The following is a 27,022-nucleotide window of genomic DNA, read 5'->3' as shown; positions in this document are numbered from 1 at the left end:
GGGCGGGGTGTGGGCGCAGGTTTTGCAATTCCTGCGGTGGCAGGGGAAGGTGCTGGGAGGGGTGAGTGGTTTGGTGGGGTTGGGGGAGAACGTGGACCTGACAAGAGAGTCATGGAGGCAATGGCCTTTACTGAAAGCGGATAGGGGAGGGGAGGGAAATATATCTCTGGTCGTTGGGTCCGTTTGTAGATGGTGGAAATGGCAGAGGATGATACAATGTATCCAGAGGTTGGTGGTGTAAAAGGATGAGAACAAGGGGGTTTTGTCCTTGTTGCAGTCGGATGTGTTGGGTTCAAGGGCAGAGGTGCGGGATGTGAATGAGATGCACTGAAGGGCCTCATTGACCAAGTGGGATAAAATTGCAGTCTTTGAAGAAGGAGGCCATCTGGTGTGTTCTATCCTCCTGGGAGCAGATGCTGTGGAGGCGGAGGAATTGGGAATAAGGGATAGTGTTTTTTCAGGAGGCAGGGTGTGAGAATGTGTAGTCCAGGTAGCTGTGGGAATCAGTGGGTTTATAGAAGATGCCCATGTTGAGTCGGTCACCGTTGATGGAGATGGAGAGGTCCAGGAAGGGGAGGGAGCGGTCTGAGATGGTTCAGGTGAACTTAAGGTCGGGGTGGAATGTATTCGTGAAATGGTGCTTTTAGGGAAAAGATTAAAGCTTTACTGAGTGAATTTAAAAGGTTAGTTAGATTTAAAAATAGAATCTTAACAGTAGTAATCTCTGGTTTACTCCCAATGCCAAACTCAATTAAGAGAAAGAACAGAACGATACAGGAAATAAATTAATGGCTGAAGAGGTGGTGCATTGTGCAGGAATTCATTATTTTGGACACGTGGAATATCTTCTGGGACAGAAAAGACCTATTCATAAAGGAGGGATTTAACCTGAATTGGAAAGGGATCAATACCTTAGCAGAGGAGATTTGCTAGTTCCATTCAGGGAGATATTATATTGATAGAGAGATGGGGTGGAGGAATTCTAAGTAGGAGTATAAATAGAAAGAATGATGGAGAAGGTTCTGAATGTGAACAAAGCAAGTCAATTAGAAAAGAAAGACAAGAGAGAGAGTCAGAGTGTGTTTATAACTCTGAAGAACTAATTGCATTTATCTCAGTACAAGGCGTCTTACAGGTAAGGCTGATGAACTCAGCATTTTTAAGATCACGGGATTGGGACATCATAGCTATTACAGAAACTTGACTAACAGATGGACAGGATTGGCAGTTCAATGTTCCAGGTTTTAGTGTTATAGGAAGGATAGGAAAGGAGGTAAAAAAAAAAGGAGGGGCAGTGATGTTTTTGATTTAAAAATACATTACTACTGTAACTAGGGAAGATATTTCCAAAACATCATCCAGTTAAAATATATGGGTAGAATTTAGAAATAAGAAAGGAAAGATCACCTTGATGGGACAGTAATGTAGGCCCCTTCAATAGTCAGAGGGTGAGAAACAAATATGTCAGGAGATCTCAGCTATATTATGATGTGCGTCCAAGGAGCAGGAGAATCGACGTTTCGGGCATGAGCCCTTCTTCAGGCCCATCTCATGCCCGAAACATCGATTCTCCTGCTCATTGGATGCTGCCTGACCTGCTGTGCTTTTCCAGCAACACATTTTCAGCTCTGATCTCCAGCATCTGCAGTCCTCACTTTCTCCTATATTATGATGTGGAAGTATTGGATGAGGTGGGCAAGGTCAGAGGTCACATGACACGGGTTATAGTCCGACAGATTTATTTGAAATCATAAGTTTTTGGAGCACTGAAGTGAAGCAAAAAGGCACAGATTTTATAGGCAGAGATCAAAAGTACAAGCAGTTTGAGTGGAGTGTCCACAGGCTGAATAATGAGTCTCTGCAGGTCATCAAAAGTATCAGATGGTGTGAGTAAAGTGTCAACAGCTGAATAGCAAGTGAAGGGATGACCTATGATCAGATTAACTGAGGCGGAGAGATAAATTTAAATTTGCAAAAAATTTAAAATAAAATGGTGCTGGAGACAAATCAAATGGCTAGAATAACATGAGAGGTATACGAGTCACAAGAAGAGAGCCTAACCAAAGTAACAAGTAAAGCAAAACTGTAAAATCTCTGGGACTTGATCTAATGTATCTCAGAACATTGTGGGAAGTGAGGGAAGAAATTGCGAGACCCCTTGCAGAAATTTTTGTGTCATCTATAACAGTGGGTGAGGTGCCGGATGACTGGAGAGTGGTGAATGTTGTATCTTTGTTTAAGAAAGGTTCTAAGGAGAAACTGGGGAACTATAGACCTGTGAATCTGACTTTGGTTTGGGTAAATCTTTGGAGATGATTTTGAAAGATAGGATTTATGGACACTTAGAGAGGCAAAAATTGATTTGGGATAGTCAGCATGGTTTTGTGCAAAGAAAATCATGTCTCATAAACTTGATTGAGTTCTTTGAAGTCACCAAAATGATTGATGAGCGTAGAGCAATAGACATTGTTTACTTGTACTTTAGTAAAGCTTTCAACAAGGTTCCACATGGTAGATTAATTAGTAAAGTTGGTCACATGGAATTCAGGGTGAGCTTGCCAATTGGATACATAATTAACTTAACGGCAGGAGACAGAGAGTGGGGGGTGGAGGATTTTTTTTAAATGGAGGTCTGTCACCAGCAGAGTTCCACATGGACTGGTTTTGGGTCCTCTTTTGTTTGCCATTTATATAAATGAATTGGATGAAAATATAGAAGGCGTGGTTAGTAAATTTATGAATGACACCAAAATTGGTGGCATAGTAGATAGTGAAGAAGATTTTCTCTAAGATTACAAAGGGATTTTGATCAAATAGGTCAATGGGTTGAGCAGTAGCAGATGGGAGTTCAATCTGGATAAATGTGAGGTATTTCATTTTTGTAAAAAACACAAGGGTAGGACTTGCACAATTAATAGAAGGGCATTGGATAGAGCTGGAGAGCAGGGGAACCTAGGGATTCATGTGCATAATTCTTTGGAGTTTCCATCACAAATAGACAGTGTGGTTAAAAGGCATTTAGTGTGCTTGCCTTCATTGCTCAGTCTTTTGAGTATAGGAATTGGGAAGTCTTGTTCCAGTTGTAAAGGACATTGGTGCAGCCGCTTCTGGAGTACAGTGTCCAGTTCTGATGGCCCAGTTATGATTAGATTCGATTCCCTACTGTGTGGAAGCAGGCCCTTCGGCCCAACAAGTCCACACCGACCCTCCAAAGAGTAACCCATCATCCCCCCCCACCCGACTAATGCACCTAACAACTATGGAAAATTTAGCATAGCCAATTCACCTGACCTGCACATCTTTGGAATCTGTGGGAGGAAACCAGAGTATCTGGAGGAAACCCACGCAGACACAGGGAGAATGTGCAAACTCCACACAGGCAGTCACCCAAGGCTGGAATCAAATCTGGAACCCTAGCGCTGTGAGACAGCAGTACTAACCACTGAGCCACCATGCCCTCCCTATAGGAAAGATATTATTAAGCTGGATAGGGTTCAAAAGATATTTACCAGGATATTGCCAGATATGGAAGGTTTGCCTTATAAAGAAAGGCTGGATAGGCTGGGACTTTTTTCACTGGATCGTAGAAGGTTGAGAGGCGATCTTATAGAAGTTTATTACATAACGAGAGGTATAGATAGCGTTAAAAGTAGTTTCTTTTCCCTAGAATGATGGTTTTCAAGACTAGGGGGTATATTTTTAAGGTGAGAGGAGAGAGATTTAAAAAAGACATGAGTGAAAACTTATTTACATAGAGGGTGGTTCACGTGTGGAACGAACTTCCTGAGGAAGTGCTGATTGTGGGTAGAGTTACAATGTTTAAAAGAAATTTGGAGGGATATGGGCCAGGAGCAGGCAGGTAAGACTAGTTTAGTTTGGGATTATAATCGGCCTGGACTGGTTGGACTGGAGCCTCTGCTTCCGCGCTGTAGGACTCTATGACACCATCTGTAAACATTGCAAGTTTTCATATTTATCCCAATTGGCACCCTCATCACCACCTCTCCTGACTTCTCCAGTGTCTATACATTGTCAGATGTTCAGTATTGGATGTGCAGGGATTTCCTCCAACTGTTGGGGAAGACCAGAGTCGTGGTCTTTAGTTTCTAACACAAATTTCTTTCTCTAAGCACTGCCTCCAACTTTCTCCATGGCAACAACCTGGGGCTGAGCCAAGTTGTTTGCAATCTCAATATTTGGTTTGACACTAAAATGAGTACCTAACTGCAGCCCTGCAATGTCGTTAAGACCATCTATTTCCACCTCTATAACAGTGCCAACTTTGATCCTATCTCATTTCACTTGCTGCTGAAACCCACCTCCTCACTTTTGTCATTACCTCCATACTGAATGATTCCAACACATTTCTGGTCCACCAGCCATGATTATTCCCCTCCCATCATCCCATAAACTGGACGCCATTTCATCCTCAACTTGCACCAAGTCTTGTTGCCTGTGCCTTTTGCTCATTGACACACCATTAGCTTTCCCTTGGGCAATTGTTCGACTTTAAAATCCTCATCCTGGTTTCTAAAGCCCTGCATGGTCTCTCCCTCCCTATCTCTGTAATCTCCTCCGAGATATCATATTTTCAAATTCTGACTTCTTGAGCATCCCCTGTTTTAATCAATTTATGATTAGTGGCTGTACCTTTAGCTGATGGGTCCCTAAGAGCCAGGATTCCATCCTCAGAAATTTTTTAATCCCTCTTCCCTCCTTTGAGACTTTTCTGAAAACTTACGTCTTTGGCAAACCTTACTGCTCCCTGTCCCAATATTTCCTTATGCGGTTCAATATCAGTCTTTGTCCAATTACGTTTCAATGGGCATCTTACTAATTTTAAGCTGCAGTCTAAATACAAGTTATCACTCACTCCCAGAGATGAAGTTCACCTATTTTCAGAATCAGCTTTGTCATAAGATGGCTGCAGAGTAGGACGCTCTAGTTGGAGTTCATCTACTCCGCCTGTTCTTTTTCTTTTCTTTCTCCTTCATTTCCTCTCTTCTATGTTTTTCTTCTCCTCTTCTGTCTTCTGGGACTCTTGATTCTCAGCCTCAGACACCTGGACCTGGCCTCTGCCTCCCAGCTGCTGAAGCAGGATCGGCGTCCTGGAGCGGGTATGTCAATGACCAACGGTCTGGAGTGGGGATGCCAAAAGGCCGGAACACGGACTCCAGCGACCAGCAGCCCAGAGCAGAGCAGGGCAGTGGCCTGGTGTGGAGTGTGACGGCAGCCAGCGGTCAGAACACATGGAGGCCCCTGCACTGGAATGCTGCAGAAGTCCTTGGAGAAAGACTGAGTTTCTCCTTTTAACTTCGCTTCTTGTTTTTCTGACCTATAGTTATACGGTGTATAGCTATAATGTAACTGTTTTTCTTTGTTTCTCTATTCTGTAGCTAACTATTCGCTGCACTCATTCGAATACACGTAACAATAAAGCTAATTCTTATTCTAATTGGATGGTACCGACACACCTCTGAACAATTCAGAGAGTCTCCAATGTCTCGATCAGTGTGTTGCTTCCTCAACCTATGCCATAACAATAGGATTACTGTTTGGGCCAAATGTTGTGGAGAGGGAAGAAGTCAGCCTCTGGAGCCAAACTTAGGAGGAGACTTTGAGACCCCAAGGTGGTATATGGCTAGGGGCAGCATCTAATTAAGGGCAACAGCCAGAATGCAAGAGTGCCCAGACTGGCAGGTCAGTCCACTCCATGGCAGTGATCCTGCTAGGTCAGGGTGCATCAATTGGTTTAGGGCCTCCAAAATAGACGTTTGGGGTTAAGGAAGCCAGGGTCAGACTGACTACAGTTTAAAAATGTGTTGCTGGAAAAGTGCGTCAGGTCAGGCAGCATCCAAGGAGCAGGAGAATCGACGTTTCGGGCATGAGCCCTTCTTCAGATTGACTACATTGCCACAATGGTGACCATTGCTGACGAGGCTTATTCCTTAGCCACGGAGTGTCCATAACGGAGAACCACACTCCACCCTACACAGAGCCCTCTTGTAGAACACCAGGTTTACCTGTCAGTCTCCCCACATATTGCTAGGCCTGCCCTGTGCAGGCAAAATGCTCATAGGGTTGAAAAGTGGCCCTTAAGTAGGCACTTAAGCTGGATCTTTGGCAAGAAGCCAAGCTGCCAACGTCCCCACTGCTGGCAAAATGGAAGTGATAGGAAGATGTTCGGCACCTCTCCAGATGATTTTTATAAATGACTTGGATGAGCAAGTGGAAGGGCGGGTAAGTTTGCCGATTACACGTAGTAGAGTTGTTGGTAGTGTGGAAGAGCTGTTGTAGGTTGCAACAGGACATTAACAGGACGCAGAGCTGGGCAGAGAAGTGGCAGATGGAGTTCAACCTGGCAAAGTGTGAAGTGATTCATTTTGGAAGGTCAAATTTGAATGCAAATTACACGGTTAAAGACAGGATTCTTGGCAATATAGAGGAACAGAGGGATCTTGGAGTCCATACCCATAGATCCCTCAAAGTTGCAACCTAAGTTGACAGCGTTGTTAAGAAGGCACATGGTACAGCTCTATAGCCCTGATTAGACTACAATTGGAATATTGTGTGCAGTTCTGGTTGCCTCATTATAGGAAAGATATAGAAGCTTTAGAGGGTGCAGAGGAGACTTACCAGGATGCTGCCTGGACTGGAGGCCCCATGTCTTATGAAGAAAGGTTGAGGGCTTTTATCATTGGAGTGAAGAAGGATGAAAGGTGACTAGAAAGAGGTGTACAAGTGGATAGCCAGAGACATTTTCCCCAGGGCAGAAATGGCTATCATAAGGGTGCATAATTTTAAGGTGACTGGAGGAAGGGTTGGGGAAGATGTCAGAGTTAGGTTCTTTACATAGAGAATGATGGGTGCCTGGAATGCATTGCTAACAGTGGGTGGTGGAGTCAGATACTTTAGGGATATTTAAGCAACTCTTGGATAGGCACATTGTTGGTAGTAAAAATGAAGGGTATGCAGGTTAGTTTGACCTTAGAGTAGGATAAAAGGTCAGCACAAAAAGCGCGGGGCTGAAGGGCCTGTACTGTGCTGTACTGTTCTATGTTCTATGCCTTCCTGATTCACGTTTTTCAACCTTTCTGTCACCAAACAGCCTGGAAAAAATCTGTCTTTTGAGACAGACGCTTTGTGCTGTTTACTCATATCGGATTACAAAAAGCAATTAATTACATTTACTTTGGGACATTCTGAGAGAGATATAAAGGCACTTCATAAATGCAAATTACTTTTTTTAATGAATGGAGTTGTTATAATCTCCACTGCCTGAAAAGAAGGTGGAGGCAGATTCATTGATAAAAGGTTATTGTGTAAACACTTTAAGGAGAGAAAAGAAATAGCAGGGGAGTAGGATTAATCAAATAACCTCTCCAAAGAACCAGCATAGTACAATGGGAATGCTCAAGTACCAAGAATGATTTATTTATTGAAGTTGTGTCTGACCTAATTGGAAAGTGTCAGGTCTGCAAGTATCTGATTCTCAATCAGACTGAAACCAATTAGACAGGAAGTGAGTTTGATATTTATTCAATTGTGTGAACTGTTGTCAGATGAGACTTGAAGGGGGACCCATCAATCTCTCAGAACGAATGTGAGCAGGTTGCCACTCTTGTTGTATTTCTCAGACTGCAGATCACACTGGTCAACCGTTCTTATCTGAACAGCACTTGATCTTCATCAATAACCTCAGTAGTCAGCAAAAGAGGTCTGTGGGTTTGCAAGTGCGGCTGGCTTAATCAACTGTGGACATCAAGAATACTGGATCTTGTGCTGCCTGCATTCAGTCAATGATCCTCCACTTAAGCAACTTTGGGCAATGTGCAGCAAGATGGCAGCCCAGGATCAAGACTGCAAACTTGGTTGGTAACAGCTCACACCATACCTGAGCAGTGCAACTACAGTTGGAGCCAGGGACAAAAGCAAGGCTTTTATGGAGGACAAAACAGAAAAAGCAAAGCAGAGGTTTTGATTTGATTTGATTTATTATTGTCACATGCACCTAGGTACAGTGGAAAGTTCGGTTTTGTGTGAATTACAGGTAATCATACCATACAAAGTACATTTGAGGCATCAAACAGACTGAAGAATATAATTTTACGGCTGCACAGAAGCTGCACAAAGAGTGAGATCAACATTAATTTGCAAGGTCCATTCAGAAGTCTAATAACAGCAGCACAGAAGCTGTTCTTGTATTTGCTGGTCCATGTGTTTAAGCTTCTGTATCTTCCACCTGACGGTAAAGATTGGAAAAGATTATAACCGGGGTGGGAGGAACCTTTGATAATGTCGGCTGCCTTCCCGAACCAGTGAGAAGTACAGATGGAGTTAATGGCTGGAGGGTTAGCTTGTGTGATGAGCTGTGCTATGTTCACAACTCTCTGTAGTTTCTTACAGTCCTGGGCATCATACTAAGCCATGGTGCCTCTGAACAGGATGCTTTCTATGGTGTATCTATAAAAATTGGCAAGAGTTCTTATGGACATGCCGCATTTCCTTAGCCTCCTGAGGAAGTAGAAGCGTTGTTGTGCTTTCTTGGCCACAGAATGAATGTAGCTGGACCAGGACAGATTGTTGGTGACTGTCACTCCTAGGAACTTGATACTTTCAACCATCTCCACCTCAGCTTCATTGATGTAGACAGCAGCGTGCCCTCCACCTTGCTTTCTGGAATCAATGATCAATTCTTTTGCTGAAGTTGAGGGAGAAATTGTTACCTTTACACCATGCCACCAAGCACTCTATCTCTTTCCTACATTCTGTCTCATCATTGTTTGAGATTCAGCCTACAATGGTGGTGCTATCAGCGAATTTGATGCAGGTCTTCTTGTGTCTGGCTGAGAGGCCTCAGTTAAACATCTCATTCAGCACTGGTTTAACATCTCATCCGGAGAGTAGTTCTCATTTCTGCACCCTGGAGTGTCAGTCCACATTTTGTGCTCTAGTCGCTGGAGTCAGTCTTGAAGATATGATTGTCTTAATCAAAGGCTATGTACTGAGCCATGGCTGACATACGCAATTTGCATTTCAGACAGATCTGAGGAAAATACTACCCTCAGAGGCTAAGAATTTCACCTAAATTGGTTCATGAAGCTCGTCAGGCACTCAAAGCTGTTTCGTCAGTGATTTAAATCATGGCTGAAAAAAGTCACTTCTATGATTACTTTTGAAATGTTGCCAAGAGACTGAGGGCATTAAAATGATGAAACCAAGAAGTTTCAAAAGGCATTTTGATCGCTTTGCCTTCCCCTTGCCAAAATATTTATACAAGAATAAATCAAAATGAATTTTTGAAACACAATTAGAATACTTGCATATTGGCAGTGGAGTGAGAGAAATTTAAACTGAAGTGGGAGGAGTTTGAATACTCACTTCCAACTGTATGACATGGAAATGTGCTTTGTGTTTATGTCTGAAATGTGACTAGTGACGGAAGTACAATGTCGAAGAATTTTTTTTTTAGAAAACTGCCAGTAGATTTCTCTTGGCCTCATTCACAGAAAGTCAATAAACTAGGGTATGGTCCACCAAATCTTTATTATCCATCATCTGGGGACTGCAATTCCAAAGTGTGAGCAGCAGAAAGATGACAGAATGAGGGTATGACTTCTTCCTCACCATGTTCAGGTTACTGAAACCACAGCTGACCCAAAGTAAACAGAGAATGCTGGAGAAACTTAACAGTTTGTGATGAGAGAAACAGAGTTAATGTTTACTGCTAGTATGACTTTTCTTCAGAGCTGTGAATTCCATGTTTGTATTAGATTCTGCTTTTGTTGAGGATGATCTTTGCCTTTACTTGTATGCTACAAAAATAACTTGTTCAGACCTTGCTGCACATAGAAATTGACTGCTGCAGTATCTCATGAGTCACAAATGGTACTGAACGAAGTGGGCATCAGTAAACATTCCACTCTGATATTATTATGAAGGGAAGGTCATTGATTAAAAAATTAATGACGGTTGGCATGGAACACCACATTGATCAACTTGTGCGCCAAAGTCCTGGAACTGAGCACCAACAACCACAATAATCTTCCATTGTGCTAACATGATTACAGCCTGAATTACAGTTAGCTCAATTGTGCTCATGCTCTTTGATGCCAACCTTGGTCAACTGCTGTCTTAATGTCAAGGACTCACTTTATCTCTGGTTGTCATTTCTTTTATGCATGTTCAAACTAAGTCTGTAACAAGATCAGGAGTTGAATGCGACTTGGCAGAACCTGAACTGAGCTAACTAAGTGCTGTCACTATCCTTTCACTATTTTGATAACTGGTCAAATTGTTTTTTTGTCTTTTTCATGGGTTTCTCGTCACTGAGCAGTGTTAAGTGGATTACAGTGTTCCACTTGTATCAGTATAGTTTGGGAATAGCTAGTTCTGGAGAGCCAATTTCAGTACTACTGGAATATTGGTGGGGTCCACAGCCTTTGCAGTATCTGATGCCTTCAGTCATTTCTTGATATCACACAAAGTGAATAAAATTGGCTAAAGACTAACATGCAAGCAACTAGGCATCTCAGGAGGAGGGGGAGGAGGAGGAGGAGGATGAGATAGATCATCCACTTAGTACCTCTGGCTGAAAGTGGTTGCAAATGCCTTAATATTTGGAGTGATGTACTGGATTTCCTCACCATTAAAGATGTGAACATTTGTGGAGTCTCCCCCTTGATTGTTGAGGTTTAATTGTTCATAGCCAATTGTGACTGGATATGCCAATACTGCAGAGCTTTGATCTGACATGTGACTGTAGGATCATAATTCCCTGTCAATTGCATGTTGTCTCCACTATTTGGCAAGCAAGTAGTCCTGTGTTGTAGCTTCACCTGGTTAACATATCATTATTCCTGGCAATGGTGCTCAGGGTAGGGGCACCTAACAGCCTTTGGCCCGGAGCCTGGACTCTTGGCAGTGTCAGCAAGGTCTGACGGGAATAGGGCCGGGGTCTCCTGGGGCACTAGCGTCATTGTTGCTGTTCCTGCAGTAGGACTCCCTGAGGATCGGATACCATGCAGAGACCTAGTAGATGCCTCGAAGCTGTGCTTAAGACCCCAATTTGAACTGAAGATGAGCTCTTATTTAAGCAATTTCTTTTAATCCTTATTGTACTTCAAAATGGCGCTGGATTGTGGCAACAAAACACTTTTCACTGTATCTTCATACATGTGACAAAAAAATCAATAATTCATGTATTCTATTGACCAGAGACCTAACTAAATTAACTATAGAAGTGCTGTGGCTTTAAGAGCAAGTCAAAGGCTGGGAATTCTGTGCCAAATTCTCCAGACTCCCCAAAGCTTGTCCACCATCCACAAGACACAAATCAGGATGGAATACTCCTGACTTCCCTGGATGAGTGCAGCTCCAACAAAACCTAAGAAGTTCATTCTGGTTAAAGCAGCCAGGTTGATTGAAACACCAGCCACCAACTTCAATATTGAATTTTTTCATTACAGTGGCAGCGGCGTACATTGTCTGCAGGACGCACTGCAGCAACTTACCAAAGCTTCTTTGACAGTGGTTTGGGTTGCAATAAGGCTTATGACTCAGGGCTCTATTCTTCACTTGGAGCAATCTGTAACCTTGTCTCTTCTGGTATTTTGTGGCTTATAATGGTTTCCCCTTACCGTAGAGTGACTGCTGTCTGACACTGGTGGGCTTCTGCAATCTCTTTGATTTACATGTGTTATCATGTACAATTGTGAATGACCATTGTAGGAAAAATGCAGATGTATTGGAGAGAGTGCAGAAGCAATTTACAAAAGTGGTTCCAGGAATGAGAAACTTCAATTCTGATGATGAATTGGAGAAATTGGGACTGTTCTCCTTGGAGAGAAGAAGGCTAAGAGAAGATTTCATAAAAGTTTTCAGAATCATGAGTGGCTGGACAGAACAGATAAGGAGAAGCTGGTCGCATTCATTAAAAGAAAAAACGAGAGGGCTAAATTTAAAGTGATGTGCAAATGAAGCAAGTGTGATGTGAAGAAAAAACATTTTCAATCAGCAAGTAGTGATGTATGGAATGCACTGGAGATTCAACTGATTAACTCAAGAGGACAGTGGATGGGCTAGAGAATGGGGAGAAAGCAGGACATTGGCACTAGATGAATGATGCTCATTTGAACAGTCACAGCAGGCAGGAGAAGCCAAATGGTGTCCTTCTGTGCCATTTCTTATTCTGAGATTCTGTGACATTACTGTACATAATACTGATCTCCAATAAGTACATCCCTCATTGTATAGAATACTCCATCCTTGCTTCATTGCTTTTTGCACATGACTGCTTGTCCTTGTTATAACATACTTTATATCATTATTGTATCCATTCTCACCATGCTACAGACACCACATCGCAAATCTGTGACCGTGAGCATTTAGAAGAACAAGGTCAGCAAACACATGGGAATGAACATCACCTGCAAGTTACTCACAATCCTGGCTTGGAAATAAAGAATCATAGTATCCCTACAGTGTGGAATTATGCTATTTGGCCAATTGAGTCTGACTGTCCAAAGAGCATTCCACCCAGACCCACCCCCTCCCCATAAACCCTACATTACCCATGGCTAATCCACCTAGCCTGAACATCCCTGGACAATATGGGCAATTTAGCATGGCAAATCCACCTTACCTGTGGACTGTGGGAGTAAGCTAGATTACCCAGGAGAAACCCATACAAACGTGAGAAGAGTACGAAAACTCCGTGCAGTCACCCAGGTCCCTGGTGCAGTAAGCTAGTATTGTTAACCACTGAGCCGCCACACCACCGTCCTTCCGTGGAACTGAGTCAAAATCCTGGAATTCCCTTCCTAACAACACTGTAAATATACCTACACTATATGGACTGCACTAAGACTCACTGCCACCTTCTCAAGGGTAACTATACCTAACCAGTATCTCCCACATCCCATGAAACATTCAAGATTCAAAATTATCCACACTCAGAGCACATGGGCTCAAACTTAAAAAACAGTGAAGCATAAAATTTAGATTTAACTGTCGAAAAGTGTGGTGCTGGAAAAGCACAGCAGGTCAGGCAGCATCCAAAGAGAAGGAGAATCGATGTTTTGGGCATAAGCCCTTGATCCGAAATCTGGAATTAAAAGTCTAATGGTAACAATGAATCCATTGTTGATTGTCAGAAAAACTCATCTGGTTCATTAATCCATCCTTACCTGGTGTAGCCTACATGTGAAACTAGACCCACAGTAAGTGGTTGTCTCTTAACTGTCTTCTAGGCACTTAGGGATGGACATTATATGCTAGCCTTCATCCTGTAAATGTATATAAAAACACAAGGCTGACATGTGACTTATTACATGTTTCCCCATGCCCTCCCACCAGGTTCCTGATGAAGGGCTTATGCCCGAAATGTTGATTCTCCTGCTCCTCGGATGCTACCTGACCTGCTGTGCTTTTCCAGTGCCACATTTTTTGACTTTGATCTCCAGCATCTGCAGTCCTCATTTGCTCCTTGTCTAGATATAACTGTCTTACAAAGAGAATCAGATGGAATGAACTGTTCGGGGAAGTAGATAGTGAGCACAAGTTAATAGAGTTTAATAACAAGTTCAGGAAGGATAACTGTGGGGTCCTTGTTTGGAGGTAAGATGTGTAGATGCAGTCTTACTACCTCTGGCTCTGATGTTAATGAAAAGTGAGAGAAATGCATAATGAACTGCTGATGGGAATTGACCATTTTATATGACGGTGCAGCAAAATGAACCTGCAAGTTCTGTACTTCAAGGCATGAGGGGGTTTTACTCCATGAAAGGATTGACAATGGAATTTGAATTGATCGATATGTATCATGTCTGTTGGCCAGAATGCTACAGTAGACCCAGAATCACAAAAAGGCTAATTTTGGAGGGTCCCATGGAATGCGTAAGCTGGCGGGAGGGCATGAGGAAACATGTAATAAGCCACACATCAGCCTTCTGTTTTTACATACATTTACAGACGAGGGCTTCACTTGCTAGGCTAGCATTTAGTGTCCATCCGTAAATGCCCAAAGTTTAATAGTCTTATCTTTATTTTTATTATCCAATCCCTCTAGTTTCAGAGTTTAAGGTAATTTTACTGCAGTTTAAAGGAAAGCAATATCATCGCTTATGAGGTACAAAGTACTCTTTTCAATCTTGTAAAGCAGTTTACTATAATTACAAGCTCTTTCCTGAACTGTTCACACCTCCTTCTCCTTCTTTCAGATGCACATGTTTGTTATGTGTGCAACAATTTCCAAATAAAAAATCCCTCTCCTCGTGTTCTTTCCATTGAGATGATGTTCGTTTCAGGATCTTTAGGAACCTGCTGCTTACATTGTTTATCTACATCCTCAAAGTGAAAGGTTTGTTATGTCTGATCTGCCTTTCTCACTTATTGTATTTGATATCAAATTAAACTGTGAAATCAGTGTGATCTGGCCAATTTTCAAGGCTCAAACAATTTTCAAATGCTTTCAAATATCAATGCTCCTTAATGCTTTCACAATGTAGAATACAACACCGGTGTTCATATAATGACTTCAAGATGTCCCAAATGAATTTATAACCAATTGTTCACTTTTGAAGTGTACTCACTGATATTAAGCAGGAGACATAATTTCATAGTCCTGCCTAGTTAAGTCGTAACAGTGTAAGTGAAAATTTATTTGCCATCCAGCTTACTGCCAGGCAATTTTTAACTATTACTAAATAGGTACTGGAAGATTATTAAATCCTGTTACTCAAGCATAGGTCTTGCATGCCAAACCAACTTTGTGCATTGTCAAAAATTATATAATCGTTATCTGCTACAGCACAGAAGTAGCTTTTCAAGTCTGACCTGGTGTTTTTCATCACAGGAAGAAAAGCTAGCTTTGCTTCATTCTATTTGGTCTCCATTTTCAGAATGTTTTTTAATCACTTATTTGGCTGTAAATCTATTTTGAGGATGTTGCTAAGAAATTGACAGGCGCCACTGAAATGCAGGGCTTCCTTTCCTTCTCAATTAAAAATACACATTTTTGCACATACATGGTTCTCATGACAGATGCAAAACTTGGAGAAGGAGTGGGAATACACTAAATGGCCGAGTTGTGTGCTCGTAAATTCTCTAAACGGCATAGGGATTTAATGGTTTAACCATCGTCTGTGTAATTTAAAAAAAAAACTTCCCTCCAATAAATTTCTGAGATTCTCCTAACCCTTCTATGCCCCTTCCTTACCAGCTTGGAAAGAATGAAATAACAATAAAGGCAGTTTTGTCTATCTGGGTAGTTTCACTTGCTCAAATTGAGGTTTGCATCGGCTTGCTTAGAACTTTCTTCCTTTATTCCATGTGACTTCAATCAAATGATCAAAAATGGTTACATTAAAACTACAGTAAACTGTTCAATAACGTGCAGGTCTATTGGTGGGCAATGTTTGGATTTAGTTTTCATTACAATTTTCAATAGCTTTGAAATGTAATTTTCTCAGTGGGATAACTTACATGACAAATTTGTAAAAGACTGGGTGGAAATTTATCGGACTCTGACCGGTGAGGACAAAGGCAAGATGTGCTGTAGAATATTTGCCTCAAAGTTGAGATCATCTCACACCAACTATCCTGCATTGCTCATGACAAGATTCTTTCCAGGGAGCACAGAGTTATTGCTTGTAAAACAGTTCTTTAATTGCCTGGATTGCAATCTTACTACAAAAACTGTTGGCAAAACTCAACATGGAAACTAGAGTGAATTCTTGGCAGGTTCAACTCACCGCTTGCTCCAGAGAATCCATGTCGGTCACGGATAAAATGGGAGCAGGCTTCGATTCATCACCACCAGCTTCACATACTGTTCCATCATGGACATCAGCGCCATCACCTCAAACTTTCAAGGAGGCATCACCACCATCTTGGCATCCTCCAATATACTGGCAATATGCCCTTCATGGGTTGACTAGTCTAGGAAGGCAAACCAACAATCAGCAGTGTTTGACTGCATTGGGTACTGCACAAGGGAAGGAACCTATTATACAGTGTGGACTAGGCTGCTTACCGAGGATCCTCCCTTGCTGTCTCTGTGCACGTTCACCTGCTGACTATCAGCATGTCCTCAGCATGCATATCTTGCCATGCATGCCATGCCTTGGCATTTGGCACAGTCAGACAACCAGCCAGATGGAAGTGCTGTGCAGCGATCCTTATTTGAGAATGCCTATATCTTCATGTACATGAATGTGCCAAGTCTAGAGTGATAGGGCACCTCTATCACGTGGCCAGAGCATCTGCGCCAACACATAGCATCTCAAAATGATGCCAGATTGTGGCGATAAAACATTTTTCACTGTATCTTCAAGATATATGTGACAATAAATAAATTAATCATTCATTCATCTGCAGTGAGCAGTGGGATATGTCTCAAGGTCTTTGGACAGTAGTCCACAGGAGAGTCATTGGGGGGTAGGAGGTGAAGTATGGAGGAAATGACGTTAGAAGTGGTGCATATGGAGGAAAAGGTGTTGCGGTGTTTCAAGGGAACAATGAGGCAGCATGGAGAGCATGCAGGGTGGTTGGTTGTGGCAGAATATGGGGCAATGAGGGTGAGTGAGGAAAGGCATTCCAGGGGCTTTGGACAAGGTACCTCACAAAAGGTTAAGTCATAACAGCCCACAATGTTGGAGATCACATATTGGCACAGATAGAGAAATGTCTCATGCATAGGAAACAGCGAATGGAGATTAGGGGCTCTTTTTCATGTTGGTGACCAGTGACCCAGTGGGGTTCCAAAGAGATCAATGCTGGGACCGCAACTGTTTACAATATATGTTGATGATTTGGAGGAAAGAAGTGAATATACTGTCGCCACATTTGCAGACAATATTTAGGTGGAAAGGCGGGTTATGAATGGGATACAGAGAGATAATGAGTGGGTAAGTTAGTGGGCAAAAAGTTGACAAATGAAGTCTAATATTTGAAAATGCAAAGATTGTGGAAGGGAGAACAAAGAATAGAGTATTGTTTAAATGGATAACAAAACACAGAAAGCTAGCATACAGGTGCAGCAGGTAATAATGAAGACTAATTTATTTCAAGGAGGCTGCAGTATAAAAGTATAAGATGTCTTACTGTAAGTGTACAACTCCAGATTTGAGACCACATCTGGAGTTCTGTGTGCAGGTATGGACCTGTTATTTAAGGAAAGTTATCATTTCATTGGAGGCAATTTGGAGAAAATTTACTAGGATAATCCCTGGTATGGAGGGATTGTCTTATGAAACTCATAAGGTTGGGACTCATTGGAATTGAGAACAACGTGAGGTGATCTTATTAAAACATATAGGATTCCTTAGGGGCTTGACAAGGTAAATGTTGAGAGGATGTTTCCATCATGGGAGCATCTAGGACTGAAGGGAATAGTTTAAGAATAGAGGTGTGTCAATTTAAGACTGAGATGAGGAGAAATTTCTTCTGTCAGATGGCTGCGTTCTTTGAAACTTCTTGCCACAGACAGCTGTGGAAGCAGAGTCTGTGTGTATATTTAAGATTGTGATAGATTCTTAATCAGTCGAGGAATCAAGGGTAACGGGGAAAGGGCAGGAAAGTGGAAATGAAGATCAGCCACTATTCAATTGAAAAGTGGAGCACGCTCAAGGAGCTGAACAGACTAATCATGTTCCTATTTGTTATGGTCTTATGATTACTGTTTTATTCTATAGAGTGCACATCAGAGCATAAATATTGGTGAGAGATGTCGTGGCACAGATAAATATGAGGCAGCAGAAGAGCAGAACATTGCACCCAATCTGGCAGAGAGGGAACGACCACTGACCTTCTTACTGCATGGAGATGGCACTGGTCCAGGTGGCGATCTCAAACCATGGTCTGGTGCTGAGGGTTCCTCTGCAGGTCCTCTGGGAAGATAACTCCTCTACTCTTGACAACTGCATCTACAAGGGCCTTGGTTCCTTCTTGGAGAAATATGGTGTCAGAGGGTCCTGGAAAGAAAGACATGACTTTCCACCCATGGGGAGAAGGTTACTCTTTAGCAGAATTGAAAGTGGTTAATGATACAAAAGACTTTAAACAGTATTTACCCGATCATAATCCATAGACTACTGTGCAATTGTTTGGAAATGGTCATCGAGTGGGTGTACGATAAATGGGCATCACAGCTGTAAACTTCTGCTCAACACTGTCTCCCGTCTTCACAAATATCACTCCCCTGCACATCCAGTGAAACGCCATAGGCTGATTCAAATCATCCATGCTACACCTCATTTATCCACTCCTCAACAACCTGTTCAACTCACCTACTGCCTGCCTTCCTTCTCGGTGCCTCATATGACCAGCCTTCCTGAGTAAAGAATGTCCTTTAGTTCAAGGAAACAGGGGAACTCACTAGTAGTGACTAATCCCATTTGTTGAATGACAGGTTTGAAGTTCCACGATGAAAGAGGCCCTTGTCGAGTGGGTCAAGGACAAACCATTAGTATTTGATCTAGTAATGAATCAGACAATGAGGCTGTGCTTCTGGAGAGAAGAATGAAGTGATTTGGGTTGCCAGTTATCTAGGAAGTATAGAATAATCTCCTGCCCCTGTGCAGCCTACCTCCATCGCTGGAGCCTCAGTACAAATATGATACGCGGTGGTGGACAGACAATAATGCACACTCCCAAGCAGTGTCCCTCAAAGTAGCAGACTAACTAACTTAACAAATGAGGTGGTGATTATTTGTCTCTGGGGATTTGCATTTGTTAAACAATTAAAGAAGCAGGGAATTATATGGAAGGGTACAAATAAAACAGAATGTTCAGGTGAGTTAGGAGGCAGCAGATTAAATCATTAAAATAACAGTGGTTCCCACAATGATCTAGTCACAATGTCTCATGATTGCTATCTGGTTTGTGTACTTTGGAGGGAGTAGTCAGGTTGCAACCAGCACAGAGGTTCATCACCTTACAGACATTACAGGGACCACAAAAGGAGTGAGTTAGGGCTACAGACATTGTTGTGAATGAACAGAGTTGCTTTAAAGCTAGTGGTGGCAAACAGAGCATTTGAAGGTTATGTTGGTGCAATTGTGCAGGCAGGAGGAATTTAAACTCTTTGCTTTATTTTATTCAGAAGATGTGGGTCCAGAAATTATCGGCCAACTTTAGTTGCCCTTGAGGTGGGAGTGGAAAGCTGCCTTCTTGATCTGCTGCAGTTCATTCAGTGTAGATATACCCACAGTGCTGAGTCCCAGGATTTTGACCCAGTGGCACTGAAGGAACAGTGATATATTTCCAAGTCAGATGAAGAATGAGTTAGAGGGGATCTTACAGGTGCTGGTATTTTCATGTATTTGCTGCCCTTGTCCTTCTTGATGGTAGTGGCTGTCGGTTTGGAAGTTACTATCAAAGGAATATTGAATTTTTCCAGTGTATCTTGTAGATTACATAAATTGTCCTATTGAGTATCAGTTTAGGAGGGAGTGAATGTTTGAGGATGTGGTGCTAATCAAGCAGGCTGCTTTATCCTGCTGCTTTATGAGTGTGGTTGGAGCTGAATGAATCCAGCCAAGTGGACAGTATTGCCAAACTGCCCTGTATTCTGTGGGCTCTCAGTTTCTTAATCAATCTGCCAAACTTGTCAAGATCTTGTCAAAGGCCTACCCTCACCTACACAGTTAGTCACCTCTTTGTAAATCAAATGCATTTGGAAAGGCAAGGACTGATTAGGCATTGTCAGCATAGCTTTTGGCATTGGTGATCGTGTCTCACAAATTTGATTTTTTTTAAGAGGTTACCAAGACAGATGAAGGAATAGCAGTTGACATTGTCTACACGGATTTTAGTAAGGCCTTTGACAAGATCCCACATGGTAGACTGGTTAGTAAGGTCACATGAGATCCAGAGAGAGATAAAATGTGGAGCTGGAAAAAGCACAGCAGGATAGTCGATGTTTCAGGCAGGACCCTTCATCAGGGTTTCCAGCATCTGCAGTCCTCACTATCTCCAGGAAGAGATAGCCAATTGAATACGAAAGTAGCTTAATGGTAGAAGTTAAAAATCACACAACATCAAGTTTATAGTCCAACAGGTTTTTCTGGAAGCACTATCACTCCATCAGGTGGTTGTGGAGAATAACACCATAAGACACAGAATTTATAGCAAAAGGTTACAGTGTCATGCAACTGAAATGATATATTGAACAACCTGGATTGTTGTTAAGTCTTTTATCTATTAGAATGGGTTGCAGGTTTCGGTTCATTAATACGTAAATTCCAGAACTTATTTTAAGTCACCTTCTTGAGATAACTTAAGGTTTTATAGCAAAAGATGACATCTCATCTCAGACAATGTTTTAAAGATGTTGGGTCTGGCTATATCCCAATCTTGAGTCAGACTGGTTCTATTTCCAAAGCAGTATTTACAAAATATTACATGTATTGACTGCCTGCAGATTGTGTATTTTTGTGCAAAATAGAATGGATATGAAAATATAATCTGCAAATACAAATTCACCCCATAGACTTATATGTGTGTACACATGCATAAGAGAGTAAGTGTGTGCGTGTGAGTACACTTGAGTGTGTGTTTGCATGTGTGAAAGCTTGATAAGGTGTGTGTTTGGGTATGATGGAGTATAAGCCTGTGACAGAGTCTGTGCATGGGTGTGAGTGTGGGGGTGTATGTGTGTGTGTGTGCAAGTGAGAGAGTGTATATGAGAGAGGGTCTGCATGAGTGTGTGAGTATGTAAGCATAGGTGTGTGTGTGTGAAAAAGTGCACAGTGTAGTGAGGTGACCTGTAGTGTGACATGAACCCAAGGTCCTGGTTGAGGCCATCCTCACGGGTACTAAACTTGGCCATCAGCCTCTGCTCGGCCACTTTGCATTGTTGCCTACCCCAAAGTCCGCCTTGGACGATGGTCACTCGAAGATCCGAGGCCAAATGTCCCTGACTGCTGAAGTGTTCCCCGAGTGGGGGGGAAACACCCCGTCTGATGATTGTTGCGTGGTTTCCATTTATCCGTTGTTGTTGCGTCTGCTTGGTCTTGCCAATGTACCATGCCTAGGTGTATCCTTGCCAAGAGCGTATGAGACAAACAATGTTAGCCGGGGCAGTGGGGTTGGTTGATGTAGGTTTCCCAGAGATGTTTTCTGAAGCATTTTGCAAGTAGGCGTCCTGTCTCCCTAATGTAGAGGAGACCGCATTGGAAGCAGCGGATATAGTAAGTGAGATGTGTGGAGGTGCAGGTAAAATTCCGATGGATGTGGAAGGCTCCTTTGGGGCCTTGGACGGAAGTGGGGGCGGGAGGGGAGGGGAGAGGAGGTGTGGACAGAGGTTTTGCAATTCCTGCAGTGGCAAGGGAAGGTGCCGGGATAAGAGGATGGGTTGATGGGGGGGGCTTGGACCTGACAAGAGAGCCACGGAGGGAATGGTCTTTATGGAAAGCGGATAGGGCAGGGAGGGAAATATATCTCTGGTGGTGGGGTCCCTGTGTAAGTGGCAGAAATGGCAGTGGATGATGCGATGTATATGGAGATTGGTGGAGTGGAAGGTGAGGACCAGAGGATTCTGCCCTTGTTGCAGTTGGAGGGATGGTGTTCAAGGGCAGAGATGCAGGAAGTGGATAAGATGCGCTGGAGGGTATCATCGACCATGTGGGATGGGCGGCCAATTGGTATGTTCTGTGGTGGAACTGGTCCGCCTGGGAGCAGATGCAGTGGAGGTGGAGGAATTGGGAATAAGGGATAGCGTTTTCACAGGTGCCAGGATAAGAGGAGGTGTAGTCCAGGTAACTGTGGGAGTCGGTGGGTTTGTAGAAGGTGTCTATGTTGAGTCGGTCACTATTGATAGATATGGAGAGGTCCAGGAAGGGGAGGGAAGTGTCCGAGATGGTCCAGGTGAACTTAAGGTCGGGGTGGAATGTGTTGGTTAAGTTGATGAACTGATCAACCTTCTCGTGGGAGCACGGGTTGGTGCTGATACAATTATCAGAAGAAAAGGTGGGGAATGGTGCCAGTCTAACTGCAAAAGGTGGATTGTTCCAAGTAACTGACAAAGAGACAGGCATAGCTGGGGCCCATGCAGGTGCCCAAGGCTACCCCTTTGGTTGGGAGGAAGTGGGAGAATTCAAAGGAGAAATTATTGAGGGTGAGGACCAGTTCAGCCAAACGAATGTGTGCGTCAATGCAGGGGTACTGTTCGGGACGCTGGGAGAAACGGAGGGCTTGGAGGCCTTAAGTCATGGTGGATAGATGTGTACAGGGACTGGAGGTCCATGGTGAAGATGAGGCATTGGGGACCAGGGAAATTAAAGTCTTGCAGGAGGTGGAGAACATGGGTTGGGATGTCATGTTGTGGCTGCACAAGATATTGGTGAGACCACTTTTGGAATATTGCAATTCTGCTATTGGAAGGATGTTGTTAAATTAGAAAGGGTGCAGACAAAATGTAAAAGAACATTGCCAGGACTGTGGGGCTTGAATTATAAAGAGAGGCTTGGACTTCCTTTCCGCTGAAGTGTTACAGATTGAGGGGTGACCAAATAGACATGTATGAAATCATGAGGGAAAGAGATAAGGTGACTAGCCAAAGGTAGGTGAATCTAAAACTAGAGGGCATAGGTTTAAGGTGAGAGGAGAAAAATTTAAAAAGGACCTCGGGGCATTTTGTTCCACACAGAGCAGTGTATGTATGGAAGGGGAAATGGTAGAGACAGGTACAATCACAACATTTAAAAAACATTTGGACAGGTATGTTGACAGGAAAGGTGTAGAGAGATACAGACCAAATACAGGTAAATGGCACTAGATATTTAGGATACGTGGTCAGCATGGATAGGTTAGGTCTGTTTCCATGAGATAGGTCTCTATGAACCGAAATTCAATCAAGCTTTTTTCCATGATCTTCCCTGACAAAACCGTGCTGACCATCCTTGATGAATCCTTGCCTTTTCAAACCCTGATCACTTCTATCCTTCATAATATTTTCCAAGTTTCCCTACCAGAACCTAAACAGAGGTGTCCTAGACTTTCCTGGCTTTTTTTTTCTTGCCACCACCTTGAAAAACGGTACCACCTTAGCGTTCCTTCAGTCCTGTGGCCAGAAATGATTTGAAAATTAACGTTTTGCCAGCTGCAGCACCTGGTCTAACAGGATAAAGTAAACTGTGTGTAGCTGTGACACGATTAAACACCATTCTCTCATGAGTTGGGTAAAGTAAACACGAAGATATGTGATTCCGATTTCCTGATGTGTTCACGAAGGATCACTAGATCAAAAATGTTAACTTTTTTTTCTCATTCCACAGTTTTCCAGTAACTTCCCTTCTCGTTTGTTGCTTTCACTTTTCTGATGCCTCTCGTCTGGCCATCGAGGGCGAGGTGAGTTTCCGGAAACAGCCGAGGCGCCGCCTGGCCGAGTTCCGGAAACAGCCGAGGCGCAACCGGAAATAGCCGAGGGTGGCCTGATCGTGTTCCGGAATGAGCCGAAGCGCAACCGGAAATAGCCGAGGACAATGAATCGCCGAACACCGTAAGCAGGTCATGGCGGAAATAACCGAAATTTGGACGTTAATAGAACCAGCTTGATTTGACTGGGGATTAAACAAAAACCTCCGGAACGAGAACAGGAGCCTCCTAGATGTGTCACCACTCCGGGACAACTGCTTATTAACGGCAGGGAGCCGAGCATGAGAAGCTGGGAAACCCCGTACATTGCGGGTCACGTGATTCTCGCCGGCGACAGTTATCGAGCGCTGATTTGAATTTGCTCCGAGCTGGTTAAGAATTCGTTAATGCATTTTTTTTTTGTCAATGAAACCGAGCCCCAAACATCCGCTGTATTTCGTGTTGTTTTCGATCGTCAGTTTTGGGGTGGAGGACTCTCCCGCGCACGGGCCTGTTGTGCTCACGTGAGTCGCTCGAGCTAGGGGTTGGGGACCGATGCGAGATGACGTACGACGTCTGATGTCAGGGAATCCCGCCAAAGTGACGTGGCAGCTTCGGATGTTACAGTTTCCTGGTTTTGCCTGCTGAAGGCAACAGGCTGGCTCAGCTGCAATTTGGGGGAAGTAGTGCAGTTCTTCCTTTTAGAGAAGGGGAAAAATATAGCTCAGCACATAATTGGTGGTAGGAAAAGCAAATAGTGCAGTTCATTCTTATTTTGAGGAAGGGGAAAAAGTTTAATTTTGGAGTGGAATAGTGTAACTAAATCTAATCTTAGATGGGAGGGAAAGTACTGCAGCTCAGCACCAAATGGGGAAGAACAGTGCAGCTCAGTACCAAATGGGGTGGGGAGGAGTGTGGTAAGAGTGCACTTTAGCACCTAATGGAGGACTAATGCAGCATAAGATGATCACACTCTGATGTACATGGCACAATCTCAATATTTGCAGATGCCACTATATTTTGAAGGTGTTCTAAACTGAGGAGGATAGTGATTGAGTGGAGGGCAGAGGCTGTTTAGAGTCATAGAGATGTACAGCACAGAAACGGACCATTTGGTCCAACTTGTCCATGCTGACCTGATATCCTAAACAAATCTAGTCCCATTTACCAGCACTTGACCCATAACCTTCTAAGCCCTTCCTATTCTTGTACCCATCCACATACCTTTTAAATGTTTGTAACTGTACCAGCCTCCACTTCCTCTGGCAGCTCATTCCATACACGCACCACCCTTTGCGTGAAACAGTTGCCCCTTAGGTCCCTTTTAAACCTTTCTCCTGTCACCTTAAATTTATGCTGTCTTGTTCTGGATTCCCCTACTCCAGAGAAAAGACTTTGTTTATTTACTCTATCCATGCCCCTCAGGCTTTTATAAACCTCAATAAGGTCACCTTTCAGCCTCTGCTTCTCCAGGGAAAACAGCACCAGCCTCTCTGTATAGCTCAAACCTTCCAACCCTGGCAACATCTTTGTAAATGCTTTCTGAACCCTTTCATATTTCACTGTATCCTTCCTTGCAGGAGTGAGACCAGAATTGCACACAGATTCCAAAAGTGGTCTAACCAATGTCCTGTACAGTCACTGCATGACCTCCCAACTCCTATACTCAATACTCTCACCAATAAAGGAAAACATTCTAAATGCCTTTTTCACTATCCTATCTACCTGAGACTCCACTATCAAGGAACTATGAACCTGCAGTCCAAGGTCTCTTTGTTCAGCAACACTCCCTAGGACCTTACCATTAAGTGTATAAGTCCTGCCCTGATTTGACTTTCCAAAATGCAGCGCCTCACATTTATCTAAGTTAAACTCCATCAACTACTCCTTGGCCCATTAGCCCATCTGTTCAAGATCCCGTTTTATTCTGAGGTAACCTTTGGCAGACTACGATTAATGCAGATGAATGTGAAAGGGAAATAAAGGACTGGAGAAACTCAACAGATCTAGCAGCATCTGGGGAGAGAGAAATGTTTAATGCTTTGAGACTGATATGACAGGTTTTGAAATGATATTTCTGTTTCTGTTGTCGCAGATGCTGTGAAACTGTTCAGTTTCTCCATCATTTTCTGTTTTCATTGCAGATTTACAGAATATGCAGTATGTTGCTTTTGTATAGGTGTGAAATGATGTATTTTGGTGGCAGGAATAAAAAGGCACAATGTGAAATAAAGTATACAACTCTTCAGGAATTGCAAGAACATAGAACCATGGGGATATGCAGAATTTATTGAAGCTAGTAGAATAGAAAGCAGTCAGTAAGGCAATGGAATCTTAGGCTTTTATAAATAAAGGCTCTTCTGATAAGCCCTATTTTGAATTGAATTGAATTTATTGTCACGTGTACTGAGGCACAGTGAAAAGCTTTGGCTTGTGAGCAATACAGGCAGATCACAGAGTAAAATAGCATAGATAAGTAAATAATAGGTAAACAGCAGCAAAAACAAAAACACAGGTACAAGTGAATGTTAATGGAGTTCAATGTAGATAAGTGTGAAGTGATTCACTTTGGTAAGAGTAACAAGGAGATGGAGTACTGGGCTAATGGTCGGATACTTGGTAGTGTGGATGAGCAGAGGGATCTTGGTGTCCATGTACACAGATCTCTGAAAGTTGCCATCCAGGTAAATAGTGCTGTGAAGAAGGCATATGACGTACTGGCTTTTATTGGTAGAGGAATTGAGTTCCAGAGTCCTGAGGTCATGTTGCAGTTGTATAAGACTCTGGTGCGGCCGCATCTGGAGTATTGTGTGCAGTTTTGGTCGCCATACTATAGAAAGGATGTGGAGGCACTGGAATGTTGCAGAGGAGGTTTACAGGATGTTGCCTGGTATGGTAGGAAGATCGTATGAGGAAAGGCTGAGGCACTTGGGGCTGTTTTCATTGGAGAAAAGAATGTTTAGGGGTGACTTGATAGAGGTGTACAAGATGATTAGGGGTTTAGATAGGGTTGACAATGAGAACCTTTTTCCACGTATGGAGTCAGCTATTACGAGGGGGCATAGCTTTAAATTAAGGGGTGGTAGGTATAGGACAGATGTTAGGGGTAAATTCTTTACTCAGCGAGTCGTGAGTTCTTGGAATGCCCTGCCAGTAGCAGTGGTGGACTCTCCCTCTTTATGGGCATTTAAACGGGCATTGGATAGACATATGGAGGATAGTGGGCTAGTGTAGGCTAGGTGGGCTTGGATCGGCGCAACATCGAGGGCCAAAGGGCCTGTACTGCGCTGTATTTTTCTATGTTCTATGTTCTAAGAATTTGTGAGTCTATTCAATATTCTAACTACAGTAGAGAAGAAACTGTTTTGAAATCAGCTGGTGCCTGTGTTCATGCTTCTGTACCTTCTCCCTGATGGTAGAGGTTGGGGAAAAGCATTGCTAGGGTGGGATGGATCTCTGAGAATGCTGGTGGCCTTTCCTTGACAGCGGGCTTGGTAGATGGATTCTTTAGATGGGAGGTTGGCCTTTGTGATTGTCCGGGCTCAGTTCACCATTCTCTGTAACCATCTCCAATCTTGAATGGTACAGTTGCCATACCAGGTAGTGGTACATCCAGACAGAATGCTCTCGATGGCACACCTATAAAAATTGGTAAGGGTATTTGCTG

At 43.1% G+C, this 27,022-nt stretch overlaps 1 protein-coding gene across 5 annotated transcripts in view; it reads right to left on the bottom strand.

The window, feature by feature from the left end:
- The window catches only part of prlh2r (prolactin releasing hormone 2 receptor), a 122,867-nt gene extending 99,108 nt beyond the window's left edge, over window positions 1-23,759 (bottom strand). Inside the window, exons 1-3 of one of the 5 annotated variants that reach the window (XM_060828801.1) lie at window positions 18,072-23,759; window positions 17,807-17,990; window positions 15,753-15,939 (exon numbers count right to left, since the gene is read on the bottom strand). The gene's annotated coding sequence lies outside the window, so the exon portion shown is untranslated. The other 4 variants (XM_060828802.1, XR_009644960.1, XR_009644961.1 and 1 more) reach the window with 4 other exon arrangements.
- Window positions 23,760-27,022: the final 3,263 nt, after the last annotated feature.

Source organism: Hemiscyllium ocellatum, chromosome 8, assembly GCF_020745735.1.
Source record: "Hemiscyllium ocellatum isolate sHemOce1 chromosome 8, sHemOce1.pat.X.cur, whole genome shotgun sequence".
Classification (NCBI taxonomy): Eukaryota; Metazoa; Chordata; class Chondrichthyes; order Orectolobiformes; family Hemiscylliidae; genus Hemiscyllium; species Hemiscyllium ocellatum.
This window is presented reverse-complemented; position numbering and strand designations above follow the sequence as displayed.